Source organism: Nerophis ophidion, linkage group LG21 (genome assembly GCF_033978795.1).
Source record: "Nerophis ophidion isolate RoL-2023_Sa linkage group LG21, RoL_Noph_v1.0, whole genome shotgun sequence".
In the NCBI taxonomy this organism is placed as follows: domain Eukaryota; kingdom Metazoa; phylum Chordata; class Actinopteri; order Syngnathiformes; family Syngnathidae; genus Nerophis; species Nerophis ophidion.
In genome coordinates, this window is record NC_084631.1 from 11,731,284 (window position 1) to 11,747,198 (window position 15,915).

A 15,915-nucleotide genomic window follows, 5' to 3' on the forward strand; every position below is an offset into this window, starting at 1 on the left:
TGGCTAATAATGCCTGAAATAATGCATCTTTGGGAGTTTTACTCGAAACATATGCTTTTTTAAATCTTGCAAATGCAAAAAGTATTTTTTTACTCAATATGACTATAATAGTCTTAGAATCCTGAGATAATGCGAAAAAAGCAATAAAAATGTATTCAAACATAACTTCTAAACAACACATGCAAAATGGCTAATAATGCCTAGAGATATGTTTTTTTGTTAGTTGTACTAGAAAAATGATCTTTTGTAAGGTTTGCAAAGACAGAAGTTAGTTTTTTTTCTCCCAATATAACAGTGTAACTGTCATACTAAATATGAAAGGTTTATAATCATAACTCCAAAACCAATTATGAAATTTGTCTTAAAAAGCCTTTATTATTGAATTTATGTAAGTTTTAGCAGAATCAGGTATTTTGGAAAGAATCACAAATACAAATATAAGTTTTTACTGGCCTCATATTGGTCACACTCAAAATGACAGTTTTTGAAACATAACTCCAAAAATACACATGCAAAATGTCAAATAATGCCTGAAGAAATGCATCTTCGAGAGTTTTCCTGAAAAAAAAAAACATTTGGTAAGGTTTGCAAAAACAAAATTTGATTTGTTACTCAATTTGACAGTAATGTTCTTAGAATCCTGAGATAATGCGAAAAAAGCAATAAAAATGTATTCAAACATAATTCCTAATCCAAACGTGCAAAATGTCTAAAAATGCCTATGACATTGAATATATGTGAGTTTTACTAGATACAGTTGTTTTTCAATGGTTTGCAAATACAAAAATGAGGTTTTACTCAATATGACTGTATACTGTAACACACAATATGACAGTTATTTAAACATAACTCCTACACCACACATGAAAAATGGCTAATAATGCCAGAAATAATGCATCTTTGGGAGTTTTACTCGAAACATATGCTTTTTTAAATCTTGCAAATGCAAAAAGTAGTTTTTTACTCAATATGACTATAATATTCTTAGAATCCTGAGATAATGCGAAAAAAGCAATAAAAATGTATTCACACATAACTTCTAAACAACACATGCGAAATGGCTAATAATGCCTAGAGATATGTTTTTTTGTTAGTTGTACTAGAAAAATGATCTTTTGTAAGGTTTGCAAAGACATAAGTTAATTTTTTTTCCAATATAACAGTGTAACTGTCATACTAAATATGAAAGGTTTATAATCATAACTCCAAAACCAAATATGACATTTGTTTTAAAAAGCCTTTATTATTGAATTTATGTAAGTTTTAGCAGAATCAGGTATTTTGGAAAGAAGCACAAATACAAATATTAGATTTTACTGGCCTCATATTGGTCACACTCAAAATGACAGTTTTTGAAACATAACTCCAAAAATACACATGCAAAATGTCTAATAATGCCTGAAGAAATGCATCTTCGAGAGTTTTCCTGAAAAAAAAAACCATTTGGTAAGGTTTGCAAAAACAAAATTTTATTTGTTACTCAATTTGACAGTAATGTACTTAGAATCCTGAGATAATGCGAAAAAAGCAATAAAAATGTAATCAAACATAATTCCTAATCCAAACGTGCAAAATGTCTAAAAATGCCTATGATATTGAATACATGTGAGCTTTACTAGATAGAGTTGTTTTTCAATGGTTTGCAAATACAAAAATGAGATTGTACTCAATATGACTGTATACTGTAACTCTTAATATGACAGTTATTTAAACATAACTCCTACACCACACATGAAAAATGGCTAATAATGCCTGAAATAATATATCTTTGGGAGTTTTACTCGAAACATATGCTTTTTTAAATCTTGCAAATGCAAAAAGTAGTTTTTTACTCAATATGACTATAATATTCTTAGAATCCTGAGATAATGCGAAAAAAGCAATAAAAATGTATTCACACATATCTTCTAAACAACACATGCGAAATGGCTAATAATGCCTAGAGATATGTTTTTTTGTTAGTTGTACTAGAAAAATGATCTTTTGTAAGGTTTGCAAAGACATAAGTTAATTTTTTTTCCAATATAACAGTGTAACTGTCATACTAAATATGAAAGGTTTATAATCATAACTCCAAAACCAAATATAACATTTGTTTTAAAAAGCCTTTAATATTGAATTTATGTAAGTTTTAGCAGAATCAGGTATTTTGGAAAGAATCACAAATACAAATGTTAGATTTTACTGGCCTCATATTGGTCACACTCAAAATGACAGTTTTTGAAACATAACTCCAAAAATACACATGCAAAATGTCTAATAATGCCTGAAGAAATGCATCTTCGAGAGTTTTCCTGAAAAAAAAACATTTGGTAAGGTTTGCAAAAACAAAATTTGATTTGTTACTCAATTTGACAGTAATGTTCTTAGAATCCTGAGATAATGCGAAAAAAGCAATAAAAATGTATTCAAACATAATTCCTAATCCAAACGTGCAAAATGTCTAAAAATGCCTATGATATTGAATACATGTGAGTTTTACTAGATACAGTTGTTTTTCAATGGTTTGCAAATACAAAAATGAGGTTTTACTCAATATGACTGTATACTGTAACACTCAATATGACAGTTATTTAAACATAACTCCTACACCACACATGAAAAATGGCTAATAATGCCAGAAATAATGCATCTTTGGGAGTTTTACTCGAAACATATGCTTTTTTAAATCTTGCAAATGCAAAAAGTAGTTTTTTACTCAATATGACCATAATATTCTTAGAATCCTGAGATAATGCGAAAAAAGCAATAAAAATGTATTCACACATAACTTCTAAACAACACATGCAAAATGGCTAATAATGCCTAGAGATATGTTTTTTTGTTAGTTGTACTAGAAAAATGATCTTTTGTAAGGTTTGCAAAGACATAAGTTAGATTTTTTTCCAATATAACAGTGTAACTGTCATACTAAATATGAAAGGTTTATAATCATAACTCCAAAACCAAATATGACATTTGTCTTAAAAAGCCTTTAATATTTAATTCATGTAAGTTTTAGCAGAATCAGGTATTTTGGAAAGAATCACAAATACAAATATAAGTTTTTACTGGCCTCATATTGGTCACACTCAAAATGACAGTTTTTGAAACATAACTCCAAAAATACACATGCAAAATGTCAAATAATGCCTGAAGAAATGCATCTTCGAGAGTTTTCCTGAAAAAAAAAACATTTGGTAAGGTTTGCAAAAACAAAATTTGATTTTTTACTCAATTTGACAGTAATGTTCTTAGAATCCTGAGATAATGCGAAAAAAGCAATAAAAATGTATTCAAACATAATTCCTAATCCAAACGTGCAAAATGTCTAAAAATGCCTATGATATTGAATACATGTGAGTTTTACTAGATACAGTTGTTTTTCAATGGTTTGCAAATACAAAAATGAGGTTTTACTCAATATGACTGTATACTGTAACACTCAATATGACAGTTATTTAAACATAACTCCTACACCACACATGAAACATGGCTAATAATGCCTGAAATAATGCATCTTTGGGAGTTTTACTCGAAACATATGCTTTTTTAAATCTTGCAAATGCAAAAAGTAGTTTTTTACTAAATATGACTATAATAGTCTTAGAATCCTGAGATAATGCGAAAAAAGCAATAAAAATGTATTCACACATAACTTCTAAACAACAAATGCAAAATGGCTAATAATGCCCAGAGATATGTTTTTTTGTTAGTTGTACTAGAAAAATGATCTTTTGTAAGGTTTGCAAAGACAGAAGTTAGTTTTTTTTCCCAATTTAACATTGTAACGTGCTGACTAAATATGAAAGGTTTATAATCATAACTCCAAAACCAAATATGACATTTGTCTTAAAAAACCTTTATTATTGAATTTATGTAAGTTCTAGCAGAATCAGGTATTTTGGAAAGAATCACAAATACAAATATTAGATTTTACTGGCCTCATATTGGTCACACTCAAAATGACAGTTTTTGAAACATAACTCCAAAAATACACATGCAAAATGTCTAATAATGCCTGAAGAAATGCATCTTCGAGAGTTTTCCTGAAAAAAAAAAACATTTGGTAAGGTTTGCAAAAACAAAATTTTATTTGTTACTCAATTTGACAGTAATGTACTTAGAATCCTGAGATAATGCGAAAAAAGCAATAAAAATGTAATCAAACATAATTCCTAATCCAAACGTGCAAAATGTCTATAAATGCCTGTGATATTGAATACATGTGAGCTTTACTAGATAGAGTTGTTTTTCAATGGTTTGCAAATACAAAAATGAGATTGTACTCAATATGACTGTATACTGTAACACTCAATATGACAGTTATTTAAACATAACTCCTACACCACACATGAAAAATGGCTAATAATGCCTGAAATAATGCATCTTTGGAAGTTTTACTCGAAACATATGCTTTTTTAAATCTTGCAAATGCAAAAAGTAGTTTTTTACTCAATATGACTATAATATTCTTAGAATCCTGAGATATTTCGAAAAAAGCAATAAAAATGTATTCAAACATAACTTCTAAAAAACACATGCAAAATAGCTAATAATGCCCAGAGATATGTTTTTTTGTTAGTTGTACTAGAAAAATGATCTTTTGTAAGGTTTGCAAAGACAGAAGTTAGTTTTTTTTTCCAATATAACAGTGTAACTGTCATACTAAATATGAAAGGTTTATAATCATAACTCCAAAACCAAATATGACATTTGTCTTAAAAGGCCTTTAATATTGAATTCATGTAAGTTTTAGCAGAATCAGGTATTTTGGAAAGAATCACAAATACAAATATAAGATTTTACTGGCCTCATATTGGTCACACTCAAAATGACAGTTTTTGAAACTTAACTCCAAAAATACACATGCAAAATGTCTAATAATGCCTGAAGAAATGCATCTTCGAGAGTTTTCCTGAAAAAAAAAACATTTGGTAAGGTTTGCAAAAACAAAATTTGATTTGTTACTCAATTTGACAGTAATGTACTTAGAATCCTGAGATAATGCGAAAAAAGCAATAAAAATGTAATCAAACATAATTCCTAATCCAAACGTGCAAAATGTCTAAAAATGCCTGCAATATTGAATACATGTGAGTTTTACTAGATACAGTTGTTTTTCAATGGTTTGCAAATATAAAAATGAGGTTTTACTCAATATGACTGTATACTGTAACACTCAATATGACAGTTATTTAAACATAACTCCTACACCACACATGAAAAATGGCTAATAATGCCTGAAATAATGCATCTTTGGAAGTTTTACTCGAAACATATGCTTTTTTAAATCTTGCAAATGCAAAAAGTAGTTTTTTACTCAATATGACTATAATATTCTTAGAATCCTGAGATATTTCGAAAAAAGCAATAAAAATGTATTCAAACATAACTTCTAAAAAACACATGCAAAATAGCTAATAATTCCTAGAGATATGTTTTTTGTTAGTTGTACTAGAAAAATTATCTTTTGTAAGGTTTGCAAAGACACAAGTTAGTTTTTTTTCTCCCAATATAACAGTGTAACTGTCTGACTAAATATGAAAGGTTTATAATCATAACTCCAAAACCAATTATGACATTTGTCTTAAAAAGCCTTTAATATTGAATTTATGTAAGTTTTAGCAGAATCAGGTATTTTGGAAAGAATCACAAATACAAATATAAGTTTTTACTGGCCTCATATTGGTCACACTCAAAATGACAGTTTTTGAAACATAACTCCAAAAATACACATGCAAAATGTCTAATAATGCCTGAAGAAATGCATCTTCGAGAGTTTTCCTGATAAAAAAAACATTTGGTAAGGTTTGCAAAAACAAAATTTGATTTGTTACTCAATTTGACAGTAATGTTCTTAGAATCCTGAGATAATGCGAAAAAAGCAATAAAAATGTATTCAAACACAATTCCTAATCCAAACTTGCAAAATGTCTAAAAATGCCTATGATATTGAATACATGTAAGTTTTACTAGATACAGTTGTTTTTCAATGGTTTGCAAATACAAAAATGAGGTTTTACTCAATATGACTGTATACTGTAACACTCAATATGACAGTTATTTAAACATAACTCCTACACCACACATGAAAAATGGCTAATAATGCCTGAAATAATGCATCTTTGGGAGTTTTACTCGAAACATATGCTTTTTTAAATCTTGCAAATGCAAAAAGTATTTTTTTACTCAATATGGCTATAATAGTCTTAGAATCCTGAGATAATGCGAAAAAAGGAATAAAAATGTATTCAAACATAACTTCTAAACAACACATGCAAAATGGCTAATAATGCCTAGAGATATGTTTTTTTGTTAGTTGTACTAGAAAAATGATCTTTTGTAAGGTTTGCAAAGACAGAAGTTATTTTTTTATTCAATATAACAGTGTAACTGTCATACTAAATATGAAAGGTTTATAATCATAACTCCAAAACCAAATATGAAATTTGTCTTAAAAAGCCTTTATTATTGAATTTATGTAAGTTTTAGCAGAATCAGGTATTTTGGAAAGAATCACAAATACAAATATTAGATTTTACTGGCCTCATATTGGTCACACTCAAAATGACAGTTTTTGAAACATAACTCCAAAAATACACATGCAAAATGTCTAATAATGCCTGAAGAAATGCATCTTCGAGAGTTTTCCTGAAAAAAAAACATTTGGTAAGGTTTGCAAAAACAAAATTTGATTTGTTACTCAATTTGACAGTAATGTACTTAGAATCCTGAGATAATGCGAAAAAAGCAATAAAAATGTAATCAAACATAATTCCTAATCCAAACGTGCAAAATGTCTAAAAATGCCTGTGATATTGAATACATGTGAGTTTTGCTAGATACAGTTGTTTTTCAATGGTTTGCAAATACAAAAATGAGGTTTTACTCAATATGACTGTATACTGTAACACTCAATATGACAGTTATTTAAACATAACTCCTACACCACACATGAAAAATGGCTAATAATGCCAGAAATAATGCATCTTTGGGAGTTTTACTCGAAACATATGCTTTTTTAAATCTTGCAAATGCAAAAAGTAGTTTTTTACTCAATATGACCATAATTTCTTAGAATCCTGAGATAATGCGAAAAAAGCAATAAAAATGTAATCACACATAACTTCTAAACAACACATGCAAAATGGCTAATAATGCCTAGAGATATGTTTTTTTGTTAGTTGTACTAGAAAAATGATCTTTTGTAAGGTTTGCAAAGACATAAGTTTGATTTTTTTCCAATATAACAGTGTAACTGTCATACTAAATATGAAAGGTTTATAATCATAACTCCAAAACCAAATATGACATTTGTCTTAAAAAGCCTTTAATATTGAATTCATGTAATTTTTAGCAGAATCAGGTATTTTGGAAAGAATCACAAATACAAATATAAGTTTTTACTGGCCTCATATTGGTCACACTCAAAATGACAGTTTTTGAAACATAACTCCAAAAATAAACATGCAAAATGTCAAATAATGCCTGAAGAAATGCATCTTCGAGAGTTTTCCTGAAAAAAAAAACATTTGGTAAGGTTTGCAAAAACAAAATTTGATTTTTCACTCAATTTGACAGTAATGTTCTTAGAATCCTGAGATAATGCGAAAAAAGCAATAAAAATGTAATCAAACATAATTCCTAATCCAAACGTGCAAAATGTCTAAAAATGCCTATGATATTGAATACATGTGAGTTTTACTAGATACAGTTGTTCTTCAATGGTTTGCAAATACAAAAATGAGGTTTTACTCAATATGACTGTATACTGTAACACTCAATATGACAGTTATTTAAACATAACTCCTACACCACACATGAAAAATGGCTAATAATGCCTGAAATAATGCATCTTTGGGAGTTTTACTCGAAACATATGCTTTTTTAAATCTTGCAAATGCAAAAAGTAGTTTTTTACTAAATATGACTATAATAGTCTTAGAATCCTGAGATAATGCGAAAAAAGCAATAAAAATGTATTCACACATAACTTCTAAACAACACATGCAAAATGGCTAATAATGCCCAGAGATATGTTTTTTGTTAGTTGTACTAGAAAAATGATCTTTTGTAAGGTTTGCAAAGACAGAAGTTAGTTTTTTTTTCCCAATATAACATTGTAACGTGCTGACTAAATATGAAAGGTTTATAATCATAACTCCAAAACCAAATATGACATTTGTCTTAAAAAGCCTTTATTATTGAATTTATGTAAGTTTTAGCAGAATCAGGTATTTTGGAAAGAATCACAAATACAAATATAAGATTTTACTGGCCTCATATTGGTCACACTCAAAATGACAGTTTTTGAAACTTAACTCCAAAAATACACATGCAAAATGTCTAATAATGCCTGAAGAAATGCATCTTCGAGAGTTTTCCTGAAAAAAAAAACATTTGGTAAGGTTTGCAAAAACAAAATTTGATTTGTTACTCAATTTGACAGTAATGTACTTAGAATCCTGAGATAATGCGAAAAAAGCAATAAAAATGTAATCAAACATAATTCCTAATCCAAACGTGCAAAATGTCTAAAAATGCCTGCAATATTGAATACATGTGAGTTTTACTAGATACAGTTGTTTTTCAATGGTTTGCTAATATAAAAATGAGGTTTTACTCAATATGACTGTATACTGTAACACTCAATATGACAGTTATTTAAACATAACTCCTACACCACACATGAAAAATGGCTAATAATGCCAGAAATAATGCATCTTTGGGAGTTTTACTCGAAACATATGCTTTTTTAAATCTTGCAAATGCAAAAAGTAGTTTTGTACTCAATATGACTATAATAGTCTTAGAATCCTGAGATAATGCGAACAAAGCAATAAAAATGTATTCACACATAACTTCTAAACAACAAATGCAAAATGGCTAATAATGCCTAGTGATATGTTTTTTTGTTAGTTTTACTAAAAAATGATCTTTTGTAAGGTTTGCAAGGACACAAGTTAGTTTTTTTATTCAATATAACAGTGTAACTGTCATACTAAATATGAAAAGTTTATAATCATAACTCCAAAACCAAATATGACATTTGTCTTAAAAAGCCTTTATTATTGAATTTATGTAAGTTTTAGCAGAATCAGGTATTTTGGAAAGAATCACAAATACAAATATTAAGTTTTGCTGGCCTCATATTGGTCACACTCAAAATGACAGTTTTTGAAACATAACTCCAAAAATACACATGCAAAATGTCTAATAATGCCTGAAGAAATGCATCTTCGAGAGTTCTCAGGGAAAAAAAAACATTTGGTAAGGTTTGCAAAAACAAAATTTGATTTGTTACTCAATTTGACAGTAATGTACTTAGAATCTTGAGATAATGCGAAAAAAGCAATAAAAATGTAATCAAACATAATTCCTAATCCAAACGTGCAAAATGTCTAAAAATGCTTGTGATATTGAATACATGTGAGTTTTACAAGATACAGTTATTTTTCAATGGTTTTCAAATACAAAAATGAGGTTTTACTCAATATGACTGTATACTGTAACACTCAATATGACAGTTATTTAAACATAACTCCTACACCACACATCAAAAATGGCTAATAATGCCTGAAATAATGCATCTTTGGGAGTTTTACTCGAAACATATGCTTTTTTAAATCTTGCAAATGCAAAAAGTAGTTTTTTACTCAATATGACTATAATAGTCTTAGAATCCTGAGATAATGCGAAAAAAGCAATAAAAATGTATTCAAACATAACTCCAAAAATACACATGCAAAATGTCTAATAATGCCTGAAGAAATGCATCTTCGAGAGTTTTCCTGAAAAAAAAAACATTTGGTAAGGTTTGCAAAAACAAAATTTGATTTGATACTCAATTTGACAGTAATGTTTTTAGAATCCTGAGATAATGCGAAAAAAGCAATAAAAATGTATTCAAACATAATTCCTAATCCAAACGTGCAAAATGACTAAAAATGCCTATGATATTGAATACATGTGAGTTTTACTAGATACAGTTGTTTTTCAATGGTTTGCAAATACAAAAATGAGGTTTTACTCAATATGACTGTATACCGTATACTGTAACACTCAATATGACAGTTATTTAAACATAACTCCTACACCACACATGAAAAATGGCTAATAATGCCTGAAATAATGCATCTTTGGGAGTTTTACTCGAAACATATGCTTTTTTAAATCTTGCAAATGCAAAAAGTAGTTTTTTACTCAATATGACTATAATAGTCTTAGAATCCTGAGATAATGCGAAAAAAGCAATAAAAATGTATTCACACATAACTTCTAAAGAACACATGCAAAATGGCTAATAATGCCTAGAGATATGTTTTTTTGTTAGTTGTACTAGAAAGATGATCTTTTGTAAGGTTTGCAAGGACAGAAGTTAGTTTTTTTATTCAATATAACAGTGTAACTGTCATACTAAATATGAAAGGTTTATAATCATAACTCCAAAACCAAATATGACATTTGTCTTAAAAAGCCTTTATTTTAATTTATGTAAGTTTTAGCAGAATCAGGTATTTTGGAAAGAATCACAAATACAAATATTAGATTTTACTGGCCTCATATTGGTCACACTCAAAAGGACAGTTTTTGAAACATAATTCCAAAAATACACATGCAAAATGTCTAATAATGCCTGAAGAAATGCATCTTCGAGAGTTCTCCTGGAAAAAAAAACATTTGGTAAGGTTTGCAAAAACAACATTTGACTTGTTACTCAATTTGACAGTAATGTACTTAGAATCCTGAGATAATGCGAAAAAAGCAATAAAAATGTAATCAAACATAATTCCTCATCCAAACGTGCAAAATGTCTAAAAATGCCTGTGATATTGAATAGATGTGAGTTTTACTAGATACAGTTGTTTTTCAATGGTTTGCAAATACAAAAATGATGTTTTACTCAATATGACTGTATACTGTAACACTCAATATGACAGTTATTTAAACATAACTCCTACACCACACATGAAAAATGGCTAATAATGCCTGAAATAATGCATCTTTGGGAGTTTTACTTGAAACATATGCTTTTTTAAATCTTGCAAATGCAAAAAGTAGTTTTTTACTCAATATGACTATAATAGTCTTAGAATCCTGAGATAATGCGAAAAAAGCAATACAAATGTATTCACACATAACTTCTAAACAACACATGCAAAATGGCTAATAATGCCTAGAGATATGTTTTTTTGTTAGTTGTACTAGAAAAATGATCTTTTGTAAGGTTTGCAAAGACAGAAGTTATTTTTTTTATTCAATATAACAGTGTAACTGTCATACTAAATATGAAAGGTTTATAATCATAACTCCAAAACCAAATATGACATTTGTCTTAAAAAGCCTTTAATATTGAATTTATGTAAGTTTTAGCAGAATCAGGTATTTTGGAAATAATCACAAATACAAATATAAGTTTTTACTGGCCTCATATTGGTCACACTCAAAATGACAGTTTTTGAAACATAACTCCAAAAATACACATGCAAAATGTCTAATAATGCCTGAAGAAATGCATCTTCGAGAGTTTTCCTGAAAAAAAAAACATTTGGTAAGGTTTGCAAAAACAAAATTTGATTTGATACTCAATTTGACAGTAATGTTCTTAGAATCCTGAGATATGCGAAAAAAGCAATAAAAATGTATTCAAACATAATTCCTAATCCAAACGTGCAAAATGACTAAAAATGCCTATGATATTGAATACATGTGAGTTTTACTAGATACAGTTGTTTTTCAATGGTTTGCAAATACAAAAATGAGGTTTTACTCAATATGACTGTATACTGTAACACTCAATATGACAGTTATTTAAACATAACTCCTACACCACACATGAAAAATGGCTAATAATGCCAGAAATAATGCATCTTTGGGAGTTTTACTCGAAACATATGCTTTTTTAAATCTTGCAAATGCAAAAAGTAGTTTTTTACTCAATATGACTATAATAGTCTTAGAATCCTGAGATAATGCGAAAAAAGCAATACAAATGTATTCACACATAACTTCTAAACAACACATGCAAAATGGATAATAATACCTAGAGATATGTTTTTTTGTTAGTTGTACTAGAAAAATGCTCTTTTGTAAGGTTTGCAAAGACAGAAGTTAGTTTTTTTTTCCCCAATATAACAGTGTAACTGTCATACTAAATATGAAAGGTTTATAATCATAACTCCAAAACCAAATATGACATTTGTCTTAAAAGGCCTTTAATATTGAATTTATGTAAGTTTTAGCAGAATCAGGTATTTTGGAAAGAATCACAAATACAAATGTTAGATTTTACTGGCCTCATATTGGTCACACTCAAAATGACAGTTTTTGAAACATAACTCCAAAAATACACATGCAAAATGTCTAATAATGCCTGAAGAAATGCATCTTCGAGAGTTTTCCTGAAAAAAAAACCATTTGGTAAGGTTTGCAAAAACAACATTTGATTTGTTACTCAATTTGACAGTAATGTACTTAGAATCTTGAGATAATGCGAAAAAAGCAATAAAAATGTAATCAAACATAATTCCTAATCCAAACGTGCAAAATGTCTAAAAATACCTGTGATATTGAATACATGTGAGTTTTACAAGATACAGTTATTTTTCAATGGTTTGCAAATACAAAAATGAGGTTTTACTCAATATGACTGTATACTGTAACACTCAATATGACAGTTATGTAAACATAACTCCTACACCACACATCAAAAATGGCTAATAATGCCTGAAATAATGCATCTTTGGGAGTTTTACTCGAAACATATGCTTTTTTAAATCTTGCAAATGCAAAAAGTAGTTTTTTACTCAATATGACTATAATAGTCTTAGAATCCTCAGATAATGCGAAAAAAGCAATAAAAATGTATTCAAACATAACTCCAAAAATACACATGCAAAATGGCTAATAATGCCTAGAGATATGTTTTTTTGTTAGTTGTACTAGAAAAATGATCTTTTGTAAGGTTTGCAAAGACAGAAGTTATTTTTTTTATTCAATATAACAGTGTAACTGTCATACTAAATATGAAAGGTTTATAATCATAACTCCAAAACCAAATATGACATTTGTCTTAAAAAGCCTTTATTATTGAATTTATGTAAGTTTTAGCAGAATCAGGTATTTTGGAAAGAATCACAAATACAAATATTAGATTTTACTGGCCTCATATTGGTCACACTCAAAATGACAGTTTTTGAAACATAACACCAAAAATACATATGCAAAATGTCTAATAATGCCTGAAGAAATGCATCTTCGAGAGTTCTCCTGGAAAAAAAACCATTTGGTAAGGTTTGCAAAAACAAAATTTGATTTGTTACTCAATTTGACAGTAATGTACTTAGAATCCTGAGATAATGCGAAAAAAGCAATAAAAATGTAATCAAACATAATTCCTAATCCAGACGTGCAAAATGTCTAAAAATGCCTGTGATATTGAATACATGTGAGTTTTACAAGATACAGTTGTTTTTCAATGGTTTGCAAATACAAAAATGAGGTTTTACTCAATATGACTGTATACTGTAACACTCAATATGACAGTTATTTAAACATAACTCCTACACCACACATCAAAAATTGCTAATAATGCCTGAAATAATGCATCTTTGGGAGTTTTACTCGAAACATATGCTTTTTTAAATCTTGCAAATGCAAAAAGTAGTTTTTTACTCAATATGACTATAACAGTCTTAGAATCCTGAGATATTGCGAAAAAAGCAATAAAAATGTATTCAAACATAACTTCTAAAAAACACATGTAAAATAGCTAATAATGCCTAGAGATATGTATTTTGGTTAGTTGTACTAGAAAAATGATCTTTTGTAAGGTTTGCAAAGACACAAGTTAGTTTTTTTTTCCAATATAACAGTGTAACTGTCTGACTAAATATGAAAGGTTTATAATCATAACTCCAAAACCAAATATGACATTTGTCTTAAAAAGCCTTTAATATTGAATTTATGTAAGTTTTAGCAGAATCAGGTATTTTGGAAATAATCACAAATACAAATATAAGTTTTTACTGGCCTCATATTGGTCACACTCAAAATGACAGTTTTTGAAACATAACTCCAAAAATACACATGCAAAATGTCTAATAATGCCTGAAGAAATGCATCTTCGAGAGTTTTCCTGAAAAAAAAAACATTTGGTAAGGTTTGCAAAAACAAAATTTGATTTGATACTCAATTTGACAGTAATGTTCTTAGAATCCTGAGATATGCGAAAAAAGCAATAAAAATGTATTCAAACATAATTCCTAATCCAAACGTGCAAAATGACTAAAAATGCCTATGATATTGAATACATGTGAGTTTTACTAGATACAGTTATTTTTCAATGGTTTGCAAATACAAAAATGAGGTTTTACTCAATATGACTGTATACTGTAACACTCAATATGACAGTTATTTAAACATAACTCCTACACCACACATGAAAAATGGCTAATAATGCCAGAAATAATGCATCTTTGGGAGTTTTACTCGAAACATATGCTTTTTTAAATCTTGCAAATGCAAAAAGTAGTTTTTTACTCAATATGACTATAATAGTCTTAGAATCCTGAGATAATGCGAAAAAAGCAATAAAAATGTATTCACACATAACTTCTAAACAACACATGCAAAATGGATAATAATACCTAGAGATATGTTTTTTTGTTAGTTGTACTAGAAAAATGCTCTTTTGTAAGGTTTGCAAAGACAGAAGTTAGTTTTTTTTTCCCAATATAACAGTGTAACTGTCATACTAAATATGAAAGGTTTATAATCATAACTCCAAAACCAAATATGACATTTGTCTTAAAAGGCCTTTAATATTGAATTTATGTAAGTTTTAGCAGAATCAGGTATTTTGGAAAGAATCACAAATACAAATGTTAGATTTTACTGGCCTCATATTGGTCACACTCAAAATGACAGTTTTTGAAACATAACTTTAAAAATACACATGCAAAATGTCTAATAATGCCTGAAAAAATGCATCTTCGAGAGTTTTACTGAAAAAAAAAACATTTGGTAAGGTTTGCAAAAACAACATTTGATTTGTTACTCAATTTGACAGTAATGTACTTAGAATCCGGAGATAATGCGAAAAAAGCAATAAAAATGTAATCAAACATAATTCCTAATCCAAACGTGCAAAATGTCTAAAAATGCCTGTGATATTGAATACATGTGAGTTTTACTAGATACAGTTGTTTTTCAATGGTTTGCAAATACAAAAATGAGGTTTTACTCAATATGACTGTATACTGTAACACTCAATATGACAGTTATTTAAACATAACTCCTACACCACACATGAAAAATGGCTAATAATGCCTGAAATAATGCATCTTTGGGAGTTTTACTCGAAACATATTCTTTTTTAAATCTTGCAAATGCAAAAAGTAGTTTTTTACTCAATATGACTATAATAGTCTTAGAATCCTGAGATAATGCGAAAAAAGCAATAAAAATGTATTCAAACATAACTTCTAAACAACAAATGCAAAATGGCTAATAATGCCTAGAGATATGTTTTTTTGTTAGTTGTACTAGAAAAATGATCTTTTGTAAGGTTTGCAGAGACAGAAGTTATTTTTTTTATTCAATATAACAGTGTAACTGTCATATTAAATATGAAAGGTTTATAATCATAACTCCAAAACCAAATATGACATTTGTCTTAAAAATCCTTTATTATTGAATTTATGTAAGTTATAGCAGAATCAGGTATTTTGGAAAGAATCACAAATACAAATATAAGTTTTTACTGGCCTCATATTGGTCACACTCAAAATGACAGTTTTTGAAACATAACTCCAAAAATACACATGCAAAATGTCAAATAATGCCTGAAGAAATGCATCTTCGAGAGTTTTCCTGAAAAAAAAAAACATTTGGTAAGGTTTGCAAAAACAAAATTTGATTTCTTACTCAATT